Here is a 22,617-nt window from a genome sequence, read left to right as displayed (position 1 = left end):
TCAGCCATTTCTCACCAATTACCAGAGAGATGCCCCAATGATTCCATTTCTTGGCAGAGATTTGGAGGATCTAATCAGGGTAGGTTTAATGACTACTAAAAGTATATTAATAGTTCAATTATTAAAGCACGGTCATTTTAAGAGGAGTAAAAAGCAAAAGTAACATAAGTTGTTGGCATAATTACGTTTGTATGAAATATTTTGAACTGAATACTGTAATAAGTTCTCCAGTTTTAGTTACAATCATAATTATTGTGCTTGTGTTCAATTTTCAGAGCCTTCTCAGACGTTTCATAAAGCAAGATGTGCATGTTGATCTTTCTCCAGTAAAACTGGTCAAGCTTGATGTGACAGACCAAAAACTTTGGGTCAGTCCAAAGCAACTGGACATTGGCTTGGGAGCCACAGCTGCCCTTAAGGTAATGCTTATCTTAGATTACTTTTCACAATGTGCTTGTCAGCTTTAAATCACTTGAATCTTGAATTATTTATGGTGGAAAAGTTAAGAGTTCAGATTAATTGATTAGACATCAAGCAGCTGACATTAAATGGATATGTCAAGTGTCGTGTAGAGTAAGTCATAGGGAGTTTATTTGATATTTCAAGTGTGTTCAACTTTTGTCAGGGAATGTCAGGCAGTCAGAGTGGTGGAAGTGAGCGAGATGTTCTACTGTCCATGCGAGACAGCCAGACTGCTCTGTCCAAACTTTGTCAGAACCTTCTACTGAAGTGCCCTCTGAAGTACCCCACTGTCCGAAATATGATTTGCCTGGACCCCCAGAAAATGTACACTGAACCAGACATGTGCCTGCAAAAAATGAAGGCCCTTATCATCAAGTTCGTGCAGGATAAGAAGTTGTCTGGAGGAGTGACAGCGGGTAACATCTGCAGACATATCAGAAATTATACCAATTAGCCTACTGTTTATCAAAAGGAGTCTATTTTAGATTTCAAGTTATACTAACCTTTTTGCAGTAAATCTTTTTAGTTGTATTGTTAGAAATGTAGCCTAGTAAAGGTTATGTCTGTTGGCCTAATATATGTTCTCACTAAATAGTTAGAAATATGTCATGATTTTCCAGTGTAGGAAAAATAAATCTCTTCTGATTTTCATAAAGTGTTATTTTAACCAGGAAATATACTTGTCTTTATCTAAATTCAGGTGATAAGATTGCCGAACAATTTCAGAAGTTTCTCCTCAGTGAGGCCAAAGGAGAGGAGTTCATGGCTTTCAGTGCATTGGATGGAAAATCCCGAGTTGACAGCTTCCTGCATAAGGCCATGAACGGATATGCAGAACTTTGGAGCTTTGTGGAAAAGCTGCTGCTCTTGTCCCATGGGCAAGCTACTGTGGAGCGTGGGTTCTCCATAAACAAGCAGGTGGAGATGTACAATATGAATGAAGACACTGTAGTCTCACAGAGACTTATCTGCAACTATGTGAGAACGTGTGGTGGAGTGGTCAAAGTGCCGTTAACTAAAGAACTGTTGAATGAGTGTTCATCCGCCCGCAACCGATACAGGATGTTCTTGGATGATGAGAGGAAGAAAAGGGAAAAGACAAAACAGACCAACAAGAGAAAAGAGATTGAAGGTGAGCTTGAAGAGCTACGCAAGAAAAGAAGAACAATCTCAACCGTGTGTGAAACTCTACACAACGATGCAGATAGCTTTGCAGAGAAGGCTGAGAATGCAGCAGGAACCAAGATGGCGGAACTTATAACTAAATCCAATACCATGAGAAGAAGATGCAAGGAAAAGAGAGGGGAGTTAGTGGAGCTAGACTGTGAAATTGAGAAGAGAGTGGCAGAGCTACGCCACATGTCTTGAGGAGAAGGATGTCACAAATCAATGGACCTCTATTCACAGGTTCCTTAAGTCATGTGATGTTGTTTAAGACGTTTTGCAAATGTACCTACTGAGCCATAATGCAGTCCGCTTCATTTTTGCTTAATCTAATCCAATTTATGTTTTGTTTCAGCTTTCCTGCATCACAAAGGAAAATAAATGAAAATGACAACTGTGAGCTTTGTGTTTTAAATCTACATGGACCAAACCATGTTGAAAGGGTTGGCTATCAAACTGTCAATTTCTTTTTACAAAAAAGCCTCTCGTGAATAGCCCTTTGGGATAGTTTTGCGTATGGCACAGAATTGATAATAAACGGGAAATTTAGTGTCTTTATTTCCATTGTAGGAGCCAGTAAATTGAATATTCCGGATAAGTCGTTATAAAATTTTGAGGGATAAAATTTTATTTGGTGAGGTATTAAAAAGCCTTAAATTTTATTTTCAAAATGGTGCAAGAACCCTGTTTTTGCTTTGACAATAATTTACCTTTTTTAACAGCCGTCATGTGAATTTCATATTTCATTCATTCCCAATAACAACCATGTTTACCAGAGTCACATGTTTGTTTCCAGAATCTACCAATGATGGCGTCAACGTCCCTTTTTACATCCAAATTATTAAGTATTGATCAATTTCCAACATCCTGAAACAATGTTCTGAGTACAACAATCATTAAGAGCAGTTCTACTGAATATTCCCTGATGAGCTGTTAGGATGGAGGCTTCTATCATCACGTCTTTGACCACATCCACAAGATGGTTGGAGATGAGCCAGAAATCTGTTGGTGATTGAAAGGAAAGGCTCCTGTTGCACCAAGTACACCTCCTCTGTTCTTCCTTCCTGTCTCACCACAGACCCACAAGTCCCAGTCACACACATTTATTTTAAGCTTGTAGTCTGTATTTGTGGTTTTTAGAGGCCATCGATCCACATCATCATCATCATCATCATCATCATCATCAGTACTGAAGTCGCCTCCACACAGAATTTTATCTTGAGAGGATTTTAAATGAAGTTGCTTCGTCTCATCTCAGCAGTTTGGAACAGAGTCTGATTTCTAACTTTATCATTGGAGCATAAATATGAAGCATTAGAAATAGTTTCTGATCTATTTCACACACTAAAATAATGATTCTTCCTGAAGCTTCTTCCTCACTCTGTAGTGTGTGACCTTTAAATGGAGCTTTTAAGATGGCTGCTCCTGCTGATCCATGACTTCCACTGGAGAACCACGTCTCACTGCTCCACTCATTTTTCCACAAAGTCTCATCTGCTGCACGTGCACGGCTTTCTGGAAGAAAATAAAAACCTGCATTTTTACTTCTGCAGAACAAAAATCCAGCTTTCCTCCGTAATAAATCTCTTCAGCCTCTGACATTAACAGAACAAGCAGAAAAAGACAGAAAGAAAACGATCTTACAATTAACTGTAAAAGCTGAAATAAAACCTTTTCTAAAGGTATCAGGAATCTGCCATAATTACACTGAATTTCTGCTATAAAACATTTATTCTCATTTTAAAATGAGGTATGAAGCGTCCCAGTGGAATAAACACTCTTAACTGATGGTCTGTAGAGGTTTTTATTCCATGTAAACATTCTTGAACCAAACCTAAACCAACGTATGAGCTAAACAAGAAATAAACACAAAAATGTGCGTTACATTTCTGCATGGCGTTACTTCTGATACCACAGTTAGCTTACAGCATCACAATTTAGCCATGTTTACATCCATAAAAATTCAGATTTTTTTACATGTCTTAATGCAGTCATCGCATTTACCTTGATGCCTGTTTCGACTGGTGCTAAGGCTGGTTCTGTGCTTTTTACTGCGTCTTATGACGCATTTTAGCTCCGTGAAATACACTTTAAACCGTTTGAGCTACAACCCTTTCAAAACAAGACACTTCCGGGTTTACAGGAAGTTCCAGAATAAAATCCATGAACGATACAACCCGTCTGTGTCAGCTGACATCACACTCAGGATAGCCGCAGTCCGGCACCATGTTGGTTGTAGAGATGGGATTTATGGCTCTTTGAAAGGAGCCGGATCTTGAGGAGCCGTTCCTTTCAAAGAGCCATTCAAAAGACTGGCTCGTTCTCACAATATCTTACAAAATTTCACAATATATAAGAATGACAAACAGTCAAAATATGTACCTATATAAAATCTACTATACAGGATTAAATAATTATAGGAAAAATATAGATAAAAAGGATAAACCTGAGCAGTCAGTGCAAATTCTAGTAAATGTTTTGGACAGAACTCACAGTATTTGTTTCCAAACAATTCTCTCTGTCCATAGATGCTTCACATGAATGGAGCGTGTTGGACATCAGACTTCTATGTCACACATGTTATTTATTTTATTTTAATTTTACTCAAACTACTTCTTATTTACTTATTTACTTATTTATTCGTTCATTCAGTCATTTTCAGCTGGAAGGGGGGTGAGGGGGGATTGGGCTTGGCGTGTGTGTGTATACGTGTGTAGGTGTGAATGTGTGAAAGATTTCATTGAGTGTTTTTATTCTTAGGTTTATAATCATGTAAAAAACTTTGTTTTGCCTATGGCATGAAAAGCGCTTTATAAATAAAGTTTGATTTGATTTGATGAAGGCAGTGTCAAAATTTTGTATATAAAAAGAACGGCTCACAAATGAACAGCTCACAGCTGTGAATCGGTTCCCATCGTTCATTTCAAAGAGTTTAAAAGAATCGATTCGTTCATGAACGTCACATCTCTAGTTGGTTGCATTCTCCTTGTAAATGACTGTTCGTGTCTTTGCTGCGTTATAATCTTTGATAAAATGGGAATCTCGTGTTGTGTGAAAGAATGCCAAACTAAGTCAGACTACATAAAAGGTAGAAAAGTCGCCACAACGTTAGATTTGTTCGGTTTCCCACTTTTAAAGAGGCTTTGGACAGCAGGTTGAGGATGTAACTGAGGCGTTGGATGGCCCCTGTCACAGCGGTGAGGGAAGGACATCACTTTCACCACCATCTACCTTCATGTGTGTTTGCTCTCAGCATTTTCATAAAGGAAAGAAGGAGAGTTTTTGTTGTTGCTGTTGTTTTTATTGTGTAAGTAATGTTAATGAATATACTTTTTTTGGCTTTTTAAAGTCACTATATTCACATTAACTAACTTAACTGTAAACTAGAGGCAAAGAGGGAGGGAAATAGAAATGAGTTCATCTGTTTGTGTTTGATCAGTGTTTATTTTATTTAATCATCTTATATCAAAACATCACAGAGTGAATGATTTTAGAGATGCAGGTAAATACCAAGAGTGCTCTGTGAGATCTGATGGGATGTTAACTGGTTGGATTAAGTGGTTAAAATTGTGAAATGTAATGAAGCATCCAATGTTAACTAGTTTTTTAATAACACCAAACATGTGGTTGCAGGTCACCCAGCTTAAGAAATGATGGAGGCTCAGATTGTTCACCATTCCTACTTCTAGGACACACATCAGCTACACCCACAAACGCTGCACGTCTGCAAGACGAAGAAGACGGATCAGCTGAGGAAAGAGACGCTGCAAGCAGCAGAGATGGAGTCCACCAGGATGCAGACCCTGGAGAGCTACAGACCATGAAGAGGACACCTGATGCTGGAGAGGAAAGCTTCAGCTACAGACCAGAGGACACATAAGGCTGGAGAAGATGGTGATCAGCTGATCAGAGGATGAGACACATGATGAAGATGATGTGTGTGTACAGTCAGACAGTTAGAAGTTTTTTTATATTATTTGTGCAGCAAAAATGTGCATTTTTTTTTGTTTTTGTACATGATTTAAACATGAATAATAAAGTGTGTCAAAGGCATTTTTGAAGGATTTTTACTTTTCGTTGCCTCTTAAACACATAAATAACCAGTGTCAGTTTAATAATGAAAATTACTTTAAATTTTAATTACATTAAAAATCTTGTGGAGATAAACACTGAATAGAAACATGATTGTTAACCAGATGAGAAGCTTGACAGTTTTACTTTTTCATAAAAGTTTTTATTGTAATTCTCAGTCAGAATAAACAGTAGCAGCACAACATTAAACAGATCAAATTTCAATTAAAGAAAATACAGAATATGCACACGATATAATAAAAACACTGAAGTTGTGGCAAAATATCTTCAAGTCATGTAGAGAGAGAATTCCACATCTTTGATGGCAACACTGAAACAATAAAATGTGCAATTGTGTTAAAAATCAGTGCAAAAAATGTGCAAATTAGTCACCAAGAGGACCAATGAGAGCAGATCCAGAAGTCTTCTTTATCTGCTGCAGGCTGTAGACCTCCATGATGACCCAGAGCTTCAGTGGAGAGTCGGTCAGGTGCTGGGAGTGCAGGACCTGTAGACACACACTGGCAGACACACAACAAGCGTTTTCAACCGTTTGCTTTATTTAGCTTCATTTATAAGGACGTTTCTATTATTACAGTTTCTGTTTACAGGCTGATGCCAGACTGACGTGTTAGCTGAGTAATTATGTTGTATGAACATGTGGTAGGATTATTAGATCATTTAAAACTTTTTCTGAGTTATGTAATATAAATATGAAGTTGTTTCTTTTACAACATTGTAATGTACATGAATCATTTATGCTCAGAGTTTAAATAAGTAAAGAAAACAGACAAAACAAGTAAAGTAACCCTAACCAGCATCATAACTTCACTAACAGCAGGTGAGCTTACCTTTGCAGTGAGACGCTGTTGTTCAGTCCTGCGGTGGAAATGTGAACAGATCCTGCACCCAGACATTCCTGAAATGTCCGTGAGCTTCCAGAGATTTGTAGTTTCTCAACTGTTCATACGTGTAAACACTGATACCATAAACGAGGTAGCTTGTTATGTCCAGCGATGAGGTTGGAGGTAGTAACGTAGCATCGGAGCTCCATTCCTTAGCTGTGGGGTTGTAAGGATCTAAGTTATTTAATGTTGACAGTTTGGACAAATACGGATCCCGGTCTCCTTGATAAGCTTGTCCCTGTACGGTGTCCTCACATCATCATTCTTCTTCTCCATACTGGCGACTGAGGAAACGGCTTTAAAATGTACTACTAACTAAAATACTGCTCGTTGTGTTGCTTGTTTATGTCCGAGATGCAACCAACATGGCGCGGGGTGGGGTGTGTGTGTGTGTGTGTTTAGGATAAAAAATGTAAATAATGTAAATTGCAGCAGCTTTACCTTCTCATAGTAAAAGGTTGAGTCTGAACAATATAATAAAGCAGCAAACCGATGATATCAAAGCAACTTTATCAGTTTTCCATCTCATCAGGATGGATTTCTTTACTCCGCTGCAGTAAGCAGTCTGACCTTCTTTCCTTGCTTCTCCATCGCAGGACAAACACCATTTCTGGCTGTTTGTCTAAGCTGTCTACTATTCATAGTCATTTTACACCATTTCACACCAATTTAAAAAAAAAAAACACCGCTTTGCTGATAATTTGACTAAATTGTGACATTTTGCTTTTGTTATGTAACCGAGCTTCCTGGGGTTCAACTAACTGGATAATTCATAATAAAGTAATAAACGGAGACGAGACATCAAGAGTTCCTTTTCGCCGTCTTACCGCTTCTTTATTCACCACCGGACTACAAATCCCAGCAACCTGGGCTACAGTCAGCCTGCCCTACGGTAACTCTGCAGGGACACACAACTTACTCAACCTTAACTTATAACAAACCCAGAAGGTATGTTACAGTTATAGTGAAGCGTGGCTGAAAGTGTTTAATAGTCTGTAGAGCGGTGGAAGTCACCAATATCTCACATTTAGTGTCTGCAAGCTCTGGTTTTCATGTCAGCTGGTTAAAGACCATTTTATGGCCACAAAACTTTCAACTAGCTGCTTTTACAGAGACATAAAATTACCTCCAGGATTAAATAAAAACTGTAAAGCCTTCAATTCTTGTCCCCCCTGCCCGTCTCATCACTATGGGGAGCCGAGCATTCAGCCGCTCTTCCCCCCATCTCTGGAACTCTCTTCCCCCGACATCCGAACCACAGACTCTCTTCCTCTCTTCAAATCACAACTCAAAATTCAAAATTTGTTCAGACAGTCCTATGTCATCTAGTCACTCTCCATCTTAATGTTGTCCTCCGTTCCGTTTTGTTTTGTACTTATTGTTTTTTTTTTAAACTATTTTAATGTTCTTTTGTACAGTGTCCTTGGGTGTTTTGAAAGGCGATTTTAAATAAAATGTATTGTTATTATTATTATTATTATTTAAATGCATTTCCTTACACAGTAATATAAGCTGAAATATTTTCTGAAACTGGGACTAACGTCCACTCAGCTTGTAATATTTCCTGTCAACCAGGACAATGTCCTCTTTAAACTGGTCCCCCATGGTTGGACATCTTGTCTGCAGTTACATCCTCTTAAAGAATTCATGTCACGTCATGAACAGACCCAGAACAGGATTTAAGTTAGCAATAAAACACCAGCAGAGCAGCATCTACTAACAGCAGCATGTTATTGGATCAGAATGAGATTAAAGAGGATGGAATTACCTCTGACAGTTATTTAGGGTTCCTGCCTCCATCAGCAGCTGCTGCCTGTTTTCCAGGCCAGACGCAGCTCATCTCCATAGAATCTGATGACAATCAATGCATCAGAAATGGTTTTATTCATCACAGCGCAGTTAAAATGCTGAGAAAACCAAATGCTGACCATGTGTTTAAAGGAACATGGAATCTCTCATGTAACACTGAACAGATCCTGCAAATCACTGCAGAAGCTGAGAGACCAGGGATCCAGTGATCATCCCAGAGTAAGCTACAATAGAATCAAGAAAAGCAGAAGAAGAAGCAGCAGTGTTTGTGTCCCCCCACCACCAATAAATAAATAAATAAAAAATAAAAGTGTTGAAAGGTAATGCTGAAGATTCTGAGACCTCAGATGTTGAGAACATTTGTTTTATCTGCATGGAGCCGTCTTGCAACTCAAGGCCAAAGGAAGTGTGTGTAAAATGTCCCCAATGTAGTCTTTGGACCCACCAAGCTCGTCCTTCAGGGCTTCCAACTTTCATTTGTCAATATTGTGATTCAGAATAAGAACAAAGTCACACAAAACATGAACACACTGGCCCTGTTTTTTTTCTTTGTTTTTATATGTAAAAAGTATATAAACTAGATATCACACACATATCTTTTTTACACAAGTGCAGATTGTTCATTAAGCAGCCACACTGTTATTAAAGTTTGTTCAAGTAGGCTTATTTACACACACATTCACACACTCCTGAGTTTAACACTGAATGTTTGAGCTGTAGTCAGTAAAAGAGAAAGATTTTGTTTGGATTTTCCTTTTCAATAAATCCATTTTTGAAGCATATTATATGTTGTGGCCTCTGTTTACGCTTCTTTTGTGTAATTGTTACGACTCTCCCCAGTATGTGTTACAACCACACCCGGTAGTGGGGTAGGTTGTAACAAAGGACGACCGTGTGTTTGACATTAACATGCCACGTCTGTCATATTCTTGCAGAGTTTTGAATTGGTGCCTTTTTTAGTGAACAAATGTGGGTTTTTCATATAAAAGTTTGAGAACTATATTTAAAAAATTCAATGAGTTACAGGTGTTGTAGCAAAAAGTGTTACAACCATCCCTGGTCTCCCCTATTTTAAACATGGAAGTTTTGTTTCACCATGAATGAACATGTTTTAGTGGTTGAGGTTCTTATTAATATCATCTCCCTTTTTCCTGAACAGTTGAGTTATTAAATCACTGCAGATCAGATCAGCCTGTCAACAGGCAGCAAACCCTGATGATGTGATTAGAAATATAGTCGCCCTGACTGGAGGCCACTTTCATTCATCTCCTGTTCATTGGAAATTAGCCGCTGATGTAACTCACACAATAACATTCATCCTGAAATTATGCTGCTGGTAGTTTTATTTTCTTCTTCATGTCTCGGGGGGAAAAGTACAAAATCTCTCTCATCTACTGGTTCACTGGAGCATCATCATCATCATCATGAAGAAATAGACTCAAGACGAGTCACAACAGAAATAAAATTTTATTTAAGATCAGCTTTTTTAAAGGAAATTTATTTATTTGCCACTAAACATCTCAAACATTCACAAAGAGAAAAAACATGATAAAACCTTAAATATGTAAATATACTAAAAACATGGTTCAACACAAACAACAAAACAAACAAAAAGCTGCAGGTTCATTAAAAATCTGACAGCTGCAGGAACCAAAGACCTTCTGAAGCATTCGGTAGAACATCGAGGTACAACAAGACGTTTCTTCTCATGAAAACAACCTCAGAATAAAAGTTAAATGTTTATTAAACAAAACAAAGAATTAAACATGATGGAAAATATTTAAAAATTATAAAAATTCCAATGAGTTACTGGATTAAAACAAAATATAAAATGAAATTTAAGATAATATCAAATATAATATCAAAACCACATACACTGAAAGAAAAGTGAGAGAAATTATAACATTTATTTTTCATTAAACATCAAATATTTTCACAAAAAGTCTAAAATAATCTGAATGAAAATAAAGATAAAATTTATATGTGAAAGTTTGAATGAAAATTCTTTAAATTCTACATTTCAAGTAGAAAGTCAAACATTTGTGGTGAAAAATGAAGTAAAACATGAAACTTGTGATGTGAAAATGAATCTTTAATTCAACATGTGAAAATGTCAGAAAGCCCAAATAAAGACAGAATGAAGCAAACAAACTAAGAGTGAAACACTGGGAGGATTTTCATTTCCAGCATCATGAAGTGGAACTAACTGCAGCTGACATGAAGTGAACACAACATCCTGATATTCAGTGTGAAGCTTTGACTGGAAACAACATGTGGATCCTGGAAGAAGCACAGCTTCCATCTTTAAAGGACTGGAAGAGGAAGAAGTTTCCAAGGAATCATTTAGAAGAGTTTCACACACAAACTGATTGAATCCATGAATCTGAAAAGATGTTTCTGAGTGAAAGAGACAGACATGTACAGACTGAACTATCTGTTCACCAGTCAGAGTTTCTCTGCTACCATCACACTCTTTACACTCAACACACACACACCCAGGACCCATACCAGAACCCAAATCCAGCATAGAGAGGATGAGTGAATGTGGTGATGAAGGTGTGGAGGTGGATCAGTGAGTCAGAGGAGACTCTGTAGAAGGACAGAGAGCCAGCAGGACAGTCCACATACACTGCTACTCTGTTAGAGACAGAGGAGGAGGAGGAGGAGGAGGAGGAGAAGATGGGTGTTTCTCTGTTATTGTGCCTGACAGAGTAACCGTCATCATCAGAGCATCTCAGACTCCAGGACTGATCATTGAATCCAAACATACAGTTGTTCCTGTCTCCGCTCCTTCTGATTTCTCTGTAACTCACTGACATTAAAATGTCTCCTCTCCACTCGACCTCCCAGTAGCAGCGACCAGTCAGAACATTTTCACACAGCAGCTGAGGCCACCAGTTAAATCTGTCTGGATGATCAGGATATGACTGAAACTCCTCCACAAATGTCACCTTCTTGTTGTTGTCAGACAGTTTGAGGTTTCTGCTCACTGTGTTCATGTGGATGGTGAGTGGACAGGAATCTGATGGAGAGAACAAACACAATCCAGCTGCAGTTATTGATCTATTGACACTTTGATGCTGACTGATGAATGAGTGATGGGACAGTGTGAAGATGGTTGAATGTGATAAATCCAATGAAAAACCCACTTACACTTCCTCACACCTCCTGGTCTCAACCATGGTTCTCCAGCAGGCTCCACCCTGAAAGGAGGAGGGGGTCAGAGCATGCTAACATGGACATTACATGGCTCTCATACACACTTTGTTCTACACTGAGAAAGGAACCGTCCAACATCTGGACACGTCCACCTGATTGGAGCATCTCCAGACTAGAAGGAGCAGAATCAGGAAGCTGATTGGTCCACACCCACACCAAGAAAACTGCTTTGTGGAAGTCCCAGTTTCTTCTTTCAACCATCTTCTCCTTTTCATCTCTTCACAGATGAAGAACTCTGCAGAAACTCCTGATCTAACCAAGAGCTGCATCTTCTCTCTGCCCTGAAGTCTTATTGATCATCTTCTGACAATAATCTCCTCTGCAGAGCAGATTGGCTCAGATTCTTTGTTGTGACTCAGCTGGGAAATGTTAAAGTGGTTCTTTTCCTTCACATGAAGCTAAATGACTGTCAGAGACTCTGTTTGAGGCCATGATGTGTGTGTTTGGAGCTGTGACGGCTTGTTTCCTACTGACCACTAACAGCTGCATCATCATCACACTGAGGATTTGTTCCCTCACATTATTCCTGCAGATCCTGCTGCTGTGTGGACACAAACACATTTCTTTCTAAAGCAGAAACAAATCAGAGGGATCAGCAGCATCAACTCACCACACTTCTTCCACATCTGATCCAGTCTGCTGATTCATTTCCAGTTTGAAGTGCAGCCACATCACCAGTTTCTACTGACTCCAACATCTACACTGTTATTGAAGCTGATTGATCATCTGATGGATGATTGAATTAGTAATTACTGAATCAGCAGCATGGGATCATCAAAGCTCTAAAGTCCTGAGTGAAGAGGAGAGGTTAGACTGCCTCTGGTGGTCAGACATGGAGCTGCAGCTGCTGAAATACAGGATGTGACAGGATTCAGGAAAGTCTGTCTCATCTTTCCTCAACATCAGCTGTGAACATACTGAGTCCTTTCACGTTAACCAGGAAACCTGATGTAACATCATCATCTTCATCACAACACACACACACTGCCATCTCCATCACCTCCTCCAGCACCCGATCCAGCCGTTATCACATGACTGAAGCAGCATTATCAGTGGTTATCAGTCCATTCCTACGGGACAGTAGGGCTCTACTCCGCCTCCTAGTGGCTCCAGTAGGTCCTTATCATCTATTTACACCACTGATCAGCAGCACTGATACAGGAAGACTCCTGATCCAGTCCCACAGGAATCCAGTCCACCAGCAGGTCTGAAATCTTTAACATGACGCTGCATTTTCTGGTAAAACAACCTACATTTAAGTCATGTGACTGCTGAGTGAATATTGAGTGTAAAGTGACAAAGTCTGGACAGAAATCCAGTGACTCTCTCAGTCATTTTCATTCATGTCCTCATTATGAGTCCAGATCATCAAACACTAAGCCAGACTTCAGGAGCATGAAGAAGTAAAGAACTTGTGTTTTCCTGTCTAACTCCTCTTTTCAGATCAGATCAGGGGGAGGGGCTCCACTGACTGTCTCCATCATTGTGATCAGCTGTGTGCAGCTAATTGAAGGAAACTGATAAAAACTGCAACGACACTCATGTGTGACGTTGCATGGAGCAGCGGCACCAACAGAAGACGACATGAATGAAAGAATCTAGAGGGAACGAGTCTTCAGGGACCAGAATACTTCCTGCTCTATATGTGTCTCATCTAAATTCATGTTGTGGGTCTGTTGCTGTGATTCAGCATCAGGAGCCTCCAGTAAGTGGGAGAATCACTGAGCATCATCATTCATGGGAAGCTTTTCATCCATCATGTGTTTAAATGTATCTATACAGAGGTAGGAATACAGGTCTGATCAACACGTGCACATTTCCACATGGACTGATTTCTAAAGAGAACTTTACAAGAACATGGCTGTTCACACGCTTTTATAAATATCTGTGCTAAGCTAAGCTAAGCTAACATTTCCTGGAGCATCTCTGTGTCTGATCCAGGGTCAGAGGACAGAAAAGATGTTTCTATGACAGAATGTCCCTTTAACCTGCAGAGATGTTTCCAGACTGAAGAAACTCTGAGCAACAGACAGTTATCACTGTTGTTCCTGCAGATGTTCTCCTTGGAGACTCTCCTACTCACATATCTGCTGTGAGCAAAGGAAAAAGGCTCCTACATGTGTGATGGTTCATATAACACTCATATCCAGCATGAAGCAGGACTGAGTGAAGGACAGAGAAAATGTCTGCAGATCTTCCTCCTCTATCAGACATTGTGTGGCTGCAGCAGCCTCTCCATACCTGAGTCTGTGTGGATCCTTCAGTGCAGCCATCAGCAGCTTCACTCCTGAGTCTCCTGGATGGTTGTATCTCAGGTCCAGCTCTCTCAGATGGCAGGGGTTGGAGGTCAGAGCTGAGGCCAGAGAAGCACAGCCTTCCTCTGTGATCAGACATCCTGACAGGCTGCAGAAAACAACACGTATGACAGAAACTCTGAGAGAACTGCTGTCAAACTAAAGCTGAACGTCATCAGATGTTCAGAGAAACTGGACCTGTCTCACATTATTGGCTTTGTGTCTTCACTGTTTTTATGCTTTATTCAAACCTGACAAACAATAAACAGACAGTGAAAGTAAATCCAGTCCAGTTTGTACAAGATGCACATGAAGAAAGAAACGGAATGAAGAGGAAAAATAAAGTAGAAAATAAAATAAAGTATAGAAAATAAACAAATAGAAACAGAAATGAAAGAAAAACTGGCGTGACAGACTTCATAATATTCTATATATAATAATAGTATTTGTGACAGTTTATTGGCTGAAAAGCTGTGAATGAATATGAATTATTGATCTGCATTTCTGATTAGAAATCAGTTTTAGAGACTTAAAGTAAAATCAGCTTCAATCAGAAACAGCTTAAATGCTGCTGTTGGATTGTGAAATGTACTTTTATGGATGTGGAATTTTCCTCCTAAAATATAAAGATGGACAAAAGTGCATCATTTTTTTCTTTGGTTCAAACTAAGTAACAATGTTCTTCCTTCTATGTTCATTTCATGAGTTGTTCTGCACAGAACATCGTTCTCACCTTCTTTCCAACATGCTTTACTGTCTGGAACCAGAAAACAAGCTGCTTTTAATAAAGCTTTATTGCTTTACAACATGTCTACAAACATGTGGGAAAAGCCACTATATCCATGTTATCCGTGTTCTGTGTGTTAAGGCGGCTCTTGAACTCAGAGGAATAACATAAAGGAGAACAGAAAGGGGATTAAGAACAAACAGCAGGTGGGTCTCAGCCTAGTAACATGATCAAGTCCATCCAGGAAAGAAGTCTTTGGCTTCTTTTCATTTTCTACAAAGACATTCTGAGAAGATTTTCACTTCATTCTTCCAACCATTAAAGTGGGTTTAGTTCTGGAAGATTTACATCTATGAATAAAATGTTTGGCCAGCAGATCAAGTTATTCCCAAGAAATTCCAAGTTCTTCTCCTTTAATGTTCCAGCAGTGACTCAGCACATATTCAGAGGGGCGCTGGGATATTTTCTGAGTGAAGCCACTTTGAAAGACGTCCGAGATTCATATGCTTGTTTGCAGTAGAAAAATAAGCTCTGTTGTTTCCATTTCTGTCTCACAGAATCCACATGAGTTGTTCTCCAAGTTAAATTTCTCATGTAGGAAGTTGTGTGATGGGAATTTTCCATTTAGGATTTTAAAGACACTTCTTTAGTTGTAGGTAGAAGTGGATGAGACAAATATCTTTTCCTTCTTTTCCTGATGTTTCTGTATCATCGTCCTTAAGAATGTCCTTTCTTTTTAAGTGGAAAGGGTAATAGTGGCTGTTAAGCCGTTTCCAATGAATCTGTTATTGAAGTCAAACTGTTCAAGTGTCGCCGCTGATCCAGAGCGGCTTCAGTTCTACAGGAATATCAGAACGCTCCCTGGTTTGTTGGATCATTCTTCTCACAGTAATGGGAACTGCTTTTAACTTTATTATACTCTTGAATTGTGCAGTGAAATTTCAGTTAATTACAGGAATCTGGATCATTTAATAGTTCACCTGTATCGTCCATTAGGTTGGTGATAGACCAGATTCCCTTTCCATCCGAGTTCTTAAGAACATTGATTTTCTATTCCATAGGATGCATCGGTTGTTCCAAAGGGGTGTATTGTGTGGTGTAACATGATGGCAGAACAATAACTTCCAGTAGAGGAGAACTTGCTGGTGGAAATCTGATCATTTGCAGGTAGTTTGCGTACATCATCGTCACATCGTAGTACAAAGTCAGCACCTCCCATTTTTTGGAAAACTGTCCTGGGAATGCAGAACCAGAAGGAATCTCTGTGTAAAGGAATTTAAGCATTTAAGTTTTAAAGCTCCTTTCATTACAGCAAAGTCTATGGTGTGTACACCAGAGGCGTTTCTAGCCCATTGTGGGGGCTGAAGCCCCTGTAGTAAAGACTGGGTTGTGGGTGTGTAGGACTCTGTGACGGTGGGAGGGAAGTGACGTAGTAGAGTTGGGGTTCGTTCCGGTTTTAGCCACGAGTGAAGCAGACGAGTTCTGCTGTAGAAGTTCTCCTCTGCCTACGTGAGACGTCCTACAGAGGTTTATGTCAGCTGGTTCATTATCCTGAGTGTTAAGTCGATGAGGAAAGTGAGGATTTCCTGTTGGCTCAGTTCTATCTGATACGAGCGAAGTTCAGCTCAGACATTTACCCGTAACAGGGTGGAGTCTCTGTTAGGTGGATGTATGGGTGTTAGTCAGCAGACACTTCCATAAGTCTGCCTAGATATCCGTGTTCTTCCACGGTGCAGGTGAGGGTTTCGTTAGGAGGAAAGGAGACACGGTGCCATGTTCATGACGGGAGAGCGTGAGCGACACATGCTGCCGTGGACGTATACCCGTGCTGGCCACCAGGTGGCGCCAACGCTCCATCTAGATTAGTCCAGCCAGCGAGACGCTCCTTAATAGTAATGCTGACATTATGTGGGGATCAGTTAGCTGCTTGGGTTCTTCAGGCAGGGGGATGTTTATCCTCAGACCTGCTGGTTTATATGTTACTGTTTAGTGCAGGTCTGCTTGAGGGTATTGTGTGTATCATGCTTGTGTAACACAGCCTGTAATATTGAGTCCAGTTACTGACTGATGTCTGCTTGTTGTTGCAGGACTGGTATGACACTGCTGAGCTGAACTACTGTAAATAAACGGAGCTGGACCCACAGTTCAAGATAAATATACTCCATCCGCCTCCTCCCTGTATTCTGACCCAAACACCATCTTGTTTACCATAAAGCACCTAAACCAACTGGTTTGCTCATCTATCTACATAACAACCCCTAAACTGAATCCCAGCACCCCTAACATTTCTAGTTCTTTTTAACAAACTAGAAATGTGTAAAAACCATACTGTGCTTGGTTGAAAAATAATATTTTAACAACGAAAATATTATTCTTGTTTTCTCTAAAATGGTGTGATCCCGCCTGCCTTCCCCACCTCGGGCTCTGAGCTCTCTGCACAGAGCGATGCTGCCTTCCTGAGTGTCTGCTGTAGTGGTGGAAGAACCTGGCTTAAACCAGGAGATGTGGCACAATTCTTAACTTCTACCACTCAATACCAACACATTCTTATCATCAGCAGTCCTCATGTTTGCTGCATTTAAGCTTAGGTTACTCTTTATGTTGGTAGGTAGGAGTTAGCCAACATTTTTCTAGCTAAGAAACGTTAGCAATGGTCAGTACCACTGTCCTCTGTTTGAACTGGAATGAGAGAAGCTGGCTGTTATGTATGTACATGTGTTCATATTAAAGCAAAGATGCTACTGACCAGCTAACTGACTGGATGCACATTAACATTATAACACTGGTTTTGTCTCTGTGTGTGTTTGTGTGTACAGACACACAGGCTCATCATGGACATAAAATGTTTTGTTTTGGAAAACAGAACCAGGTTCAGGTAAGAGTGTGAGATCAAATGGTGTGTCTATCAATAAGTAATAAGTTGTTGTAAGTTCAGTGTATCAGTGTTTTTATCTCTTATTAGATATAAAACACATACACAGTAACAAATCTGGAAAGTTTTTAGCAAATCAACTAAAAACAAACAAGGAGAAAACAACAATCTCCTCTGTTAAAGATCAAGACGGAAACATCAGCCATGACCCAGACAAGATAAATGACACGTTTAGAAGCTTCTATAAAACATTATATGAATCACAGATTAATCCAACAGATGAACATATTGAACAATTTTTAAACAACATTAATCTACCAAAACTAAAAAATGAAAATAAAATAAATTTAGATGCACCTATTACTGTAGATGAACTCCACGAAGCTCTCCAACATATGCCCAACAATAAAGCCCCGGGTCCAGATGGTTACTCAGCAGAATTTTACAAGGAATTCTGGACAACGCTAGCTCCTACATTTTATAATATGTTGTTAGAAATACAGGAAAAACAAAAAATACCGCAAAATATGAACTTAGCTAATATAACACTATTGCTAAAACCAGGCAAAGACCCCACACTTCCATCCAGTTACCGTCCCATATCTTTAATAAATGTAGACCTGAAAATAATTAGTAAAGCTCTTGCCAGAAGGATAGAAAAAATAACCCCTCTTATAATACATCCGGACCAGACAGGTTTTATAAAAGGTCGACATTCATCTACTAACACACGTAGACTAATTAACCTCATTGATTACTCTACTTTACATAATCTAGAATCCACAATCATTTCTCTAGATGCAGAAAAAGCCTTCGACAGGGTAAACTGGAAGTTTCTATTTGCAACACTAGACAAATTTGGGTTTGGACCTTCTTTCATAGAGTGGATTAAAATATTATATAATAACCCAAATGCATGTGTGAAAACCAACGATCAAACTTCTCCAAGCTTCCGCTTACAGAGAGGCACCAGACAGGGCTGTCCACTCTCCCCCTCACTTTTTGCCATTTTCATAGAGCCGTTAGCAGCTACTATTAGACAAAATATAGAAATTAAAGGAATCCAGGGCAAAAACATAGAACATAAAATAAGTCTTTATGCAGATGATGTATTACTTTTCCTTCAGAACTCACAAACATCACTCTCTGAGACAATCACAGTTATTAATAAGTTCTCATCAATATCTGATTATTCTATTAACTGGTCTAAGACTACAGCCATGTCCATCAACTGTGACCTACAAAACATCCCTAATATCAAAATACAGACAGGAAACATTAGATATTTAGGTATAAATATTTCCCCCAGATTATCAGATTTAACAAAATTAAACTATGTTCAGCTACTAAAAACAATAGAAGATGATCTATTACGGTGGAGGCGCTTACCCATCTCAATAATGGGGAGAGTTGCCACCATTAAGATGATGATCCTACCTAAAGTTAATTATTTATTTTCAATGATACCCACTAAACCCTCCACCAGTTGGTTTAAATCTCTGGACTCTTTCATATCCAAGTTTCTTTGGAAAAACAAGCCGTCACGTATCAGTCTTAAAACCTTACAGCAGACTAAAGATAGAGGAGGACTGGACCTACCAAACTTTAATAACTACTTTATAGCTAACAGGCTGCAGTACATCTCCAAGTGGCTCAAACCCAGTTATCTGGATGAGCCGTGGCTAGATGTGGAGCAGGCTTTGTGTGAGGACTTAGTCATCTCTGACCTGCCGTTCATCAGCTCAACCATTAAACCATATAAGTGCTTTAAAAGCCTTAACATCCGTTTTTCCTTAATGGCTTGGTGGGAATTCTGTAAGATAACCAGATCTTCCCTCTTTCCATGTAGACTTACACCCATCTGGAACAACCCTGACATCCTGCAGAACAAAAAGATGATAAACTTCACTCAATGGAAGACTAAAGGAATACAACAGTTAGGACAGATAATAGAAAATGGAAACTTTGTATCTTTCAACACAATTGTCTCACAGTATGGAATCAACAGCAATAAATTCTTAGAGTACCACCAACTAAAATCAATTATATGTAAGAAGTATACCCCTGTACAGTTAGACTTGCAGCTTCCTGTCAGAATAGCAGAATTCCTGAATCATAATACTCCAAAATTATTATCAAAAATATATAGATTACTTGCAAAGCTAGAAGACAGGATATCTCTCCCAACTTCAAAATGGGAAGATGATTTATCTAATAACTTTGATCAGAAAAGATGGTCACAAATATGTTTAAACACGTTTAAAATGACTCAGAATTCAAATATACAACTAATACAATTCAAAATTCTCCATAGAACTCATTATACAGGACACAGGATGTTCAGGATGGGCCTTTCACCATCAGATATCTGCCCACACTGCTCTGAGAACACCTCTGATAGCTACATCCATGCGCTGTGGTCCTGCACACCTGTCCAAAGGTTCTGGATTAAGGTGTGTGAAGATCTCTCAAAATGGTTTAAAGCTAGTTTTCCTGCAAACCCCACACTTTGCCTACTGGGCGACCTGGGTGACACCAACATAGGAATACACTCCATAAACTTGGTCCTCGCAGTCTTATGCATCGCAAAGAAAACTATTCTTGTGAACTGGAAAGATAAGAATAATTTGTCTATCCAGCAGTTTAGAAATCTCCTGTTAGATCACATCAGCATTGAGACAATGTCTGCCTCCTCCAGGAACCAGTCAGATGACTTTCATTCCCTCTGGTCCCCTGTGACTGGCTACATCACTTAATGTAGGTGGAGGATTGCGGCTTCGCTGGGATGGGGGCGGATGTGGGTGGGGGGTCCCTGGTGGCTTCAGGTCTCCGGTTGTCTCCTGGGTGGGGATCTAGGCTGCTCCGCTGCTGGGTCGGCTGGGGGTTCCGGTCTGGGCGGGCGGCATTGGGTGGGCCCCGGGGTGGGGCTGCCTCGTGGCGGTGGGGGGTGGCTGCCGGGGTGCCTGGGTCGGTGTCCGTCGGCCCCTGGCCGGGTGGCCGGTCGGGCCCGGGGTGGGCCGGGTGGGGGCCCCGGGCTCTGGGGCGTCGGGTCTCCCCCCGCTCCTGGGGGTGGGGGGTCTGCCGCTGCTGGGGGGGGCTGGGCCCGTCCGGATGTGCCGTGCCGGGGGTTGGTCCGTGCCCTGGTGCTTGGTCGCAGCCCCGGAACCTGGGTGGGGGTGTGTTTGTGTGTGGGTGTGTGTGTGTGTGTGTCTGTGGGTATGCTGGTGTGTGGGTGGGTGTAGAGGGACGTGTATGCCGTATGTGTGTGTGGGTGTGTATGAAGGTCTGGGTGTGTGCGTGTATGTGTGTGTGTGAGTAGTGTGCGGGTGTGTGTGTGGAGGTCTATGTGGGATGTGGGTGTGTGTGAAGGTATGTATATATGAGTGTGTGCACGTGGAGGTCGAGGTGTGTGTGGAGGAGTGAAGGAGTGGGTGGAGGCGTGAGTATGTATGGAGGTGCTTGTGTGTATATGCAGGTATGTATGTGAGTGTGTGTGTAGTGGTGTATGTGTATGGAGGGGTATGAGAGTGTGTGTGTATGTGGGCACCGGTGTGTGTGTTTATAGGTATGTGCGTGACGTGTGTGTGTGGAGGTATGTGCACGTATTGAGGTGTTGGTATATAGAAGTGTGTGAGAGTGTGTGTGAGTGGCTGGGGAGAAAAAAAAAAAAAAAAAAAAGGAGTGTGTGCGTTTGCAGGGGGTTAGGACGTGTCCTCTGGGGGGCGCCCTGGCTGGGTGTTGGGGGCGGGGGCCTGGGGTTCCCTTCCTTCGCCTCGCCCCCCTCCCACTCAGAAAGAGGAAAGTGGCCCCTTGGGCTGGTGGCTGGCCCCTGGGGGGGTTCGTGGCGTGCCTGGGTTGGGGTGCCTGCTCTGGGCCTGTGGCGCCCTTTGGGGCCGGCGGGGGACGGGGGCGCCCTAAGCCACTGGCGGGTCGTCTTCCAGGGGGGAGGCTTACCCCCCTCTGGACCTACATCTCCTGACCCCTCCCCTCCCCACTCTTCACTACATACACAGGTAGGGCCGTGGGGGGTGTGCTTGTTGCGCTGGGCGGGGCAGGGGGGTCATCATAGTGGCCCCGTTGCTTCGCCGAGCGGCAGCATGCCTCCCAGCTTTTAATTCCACTTAGTCACTGAGCACAAATAACATTTGCAACATACAAACACGTTTTGGGGGGTGGAACATGCGAGGTCAGGTGGGTGGGACTGCTCAGGTGGCCCCACCCCCTCCTCAATGCAGTTACTGCCCCCCAATTTTAACCCTCTTTTTTTTAATTGCAAACAGCACATAATATATTCCCTCACTAGTGGGGGAGGGAGGGGCGATGGGGTCTTCAAGCGCCCCTGTCTCCATGGATGGCCCGGGGGCGGGGCGGGCCGGGTGGCCTGTCGCGTTGGCCCGGGGCGTGGGCGGGCTGTCCCGTGGGGTTTGGCTGCTGGCCCTGGGGGGAAGGTGCTGTTTTGGGGGTGGGGAGTGGGGGACTGGGGCGGGGTGGGGGGGGTGGGGGCCTGGCTCGTGTCTCCTCGCCTCCTGGCTGGGGCTGTCCCCCCGCGGCGTGGGGTGGCGGGAGGATGGTGGTGGGGGGATGGTGTTTGTGTGTGTGTGTGTGTATGTGTGTGGGGGGGGGGGTGGTGTGTGGGTGGGAGAGTGGTGTGTGTGTGGGGGGATGGGTGGTGGAGGGATGGTGTGTGTGTGTGGGAGGGTGGGGTGTGTGGAGGTGGATGTGTGGTGTGTGGAAGGGGGGGTGGTGTGGGTGTGGGAGGATGAATGGTGGAGGGATGATGTATGTGGGGGAGGATGGGGTATGTGTGGGAGAATGTATGGTGCAGGGATGGGGAGTGTGTGGGAGGATGGATGGTGGAAGAATGGTGTGTGTGCAGGAGGATGGATGGTGTATGGGAGGGAGGATGGTGTGTGTGTGGGGGAGTGGTGTATGTTTGGGAGAGTGGGTGATGGAGGGGTGGTGTGTGTGTGTGTGGGAGGATGGGGTACGTGAAGGTGGATGTTTGGTGTAGGAGAGGGAGGACGGTGTATGTGTAGGAGAATGATGTATGTGTGGGAGGATGGGTAGTGGAAGGATGGTGTGTGTGTGTGTGTG

The sequence above is a fragment of the Melanotaenia boesemani genome, chromosome 2 (genome assembly GCF_017639745.1).
Source record: "Melanotaenia boesemani isolate fMelBoe1 chromosome 2, fMelBoe1.pri, whole genome shotgun sequence".
Taxonomy (NCBI): domain Eukaryota; kingdom Metazoa; phylum Chordata; class Actinopteri; order Atheriniformes; family Melanotaeniidae; genus Melanotaenia; species Melanotaenia boesemani.
The sequence above is the reverse complement of the archived record's forward strand: the minus strand, read 5'-3'. Positions refer to the sequence as shown.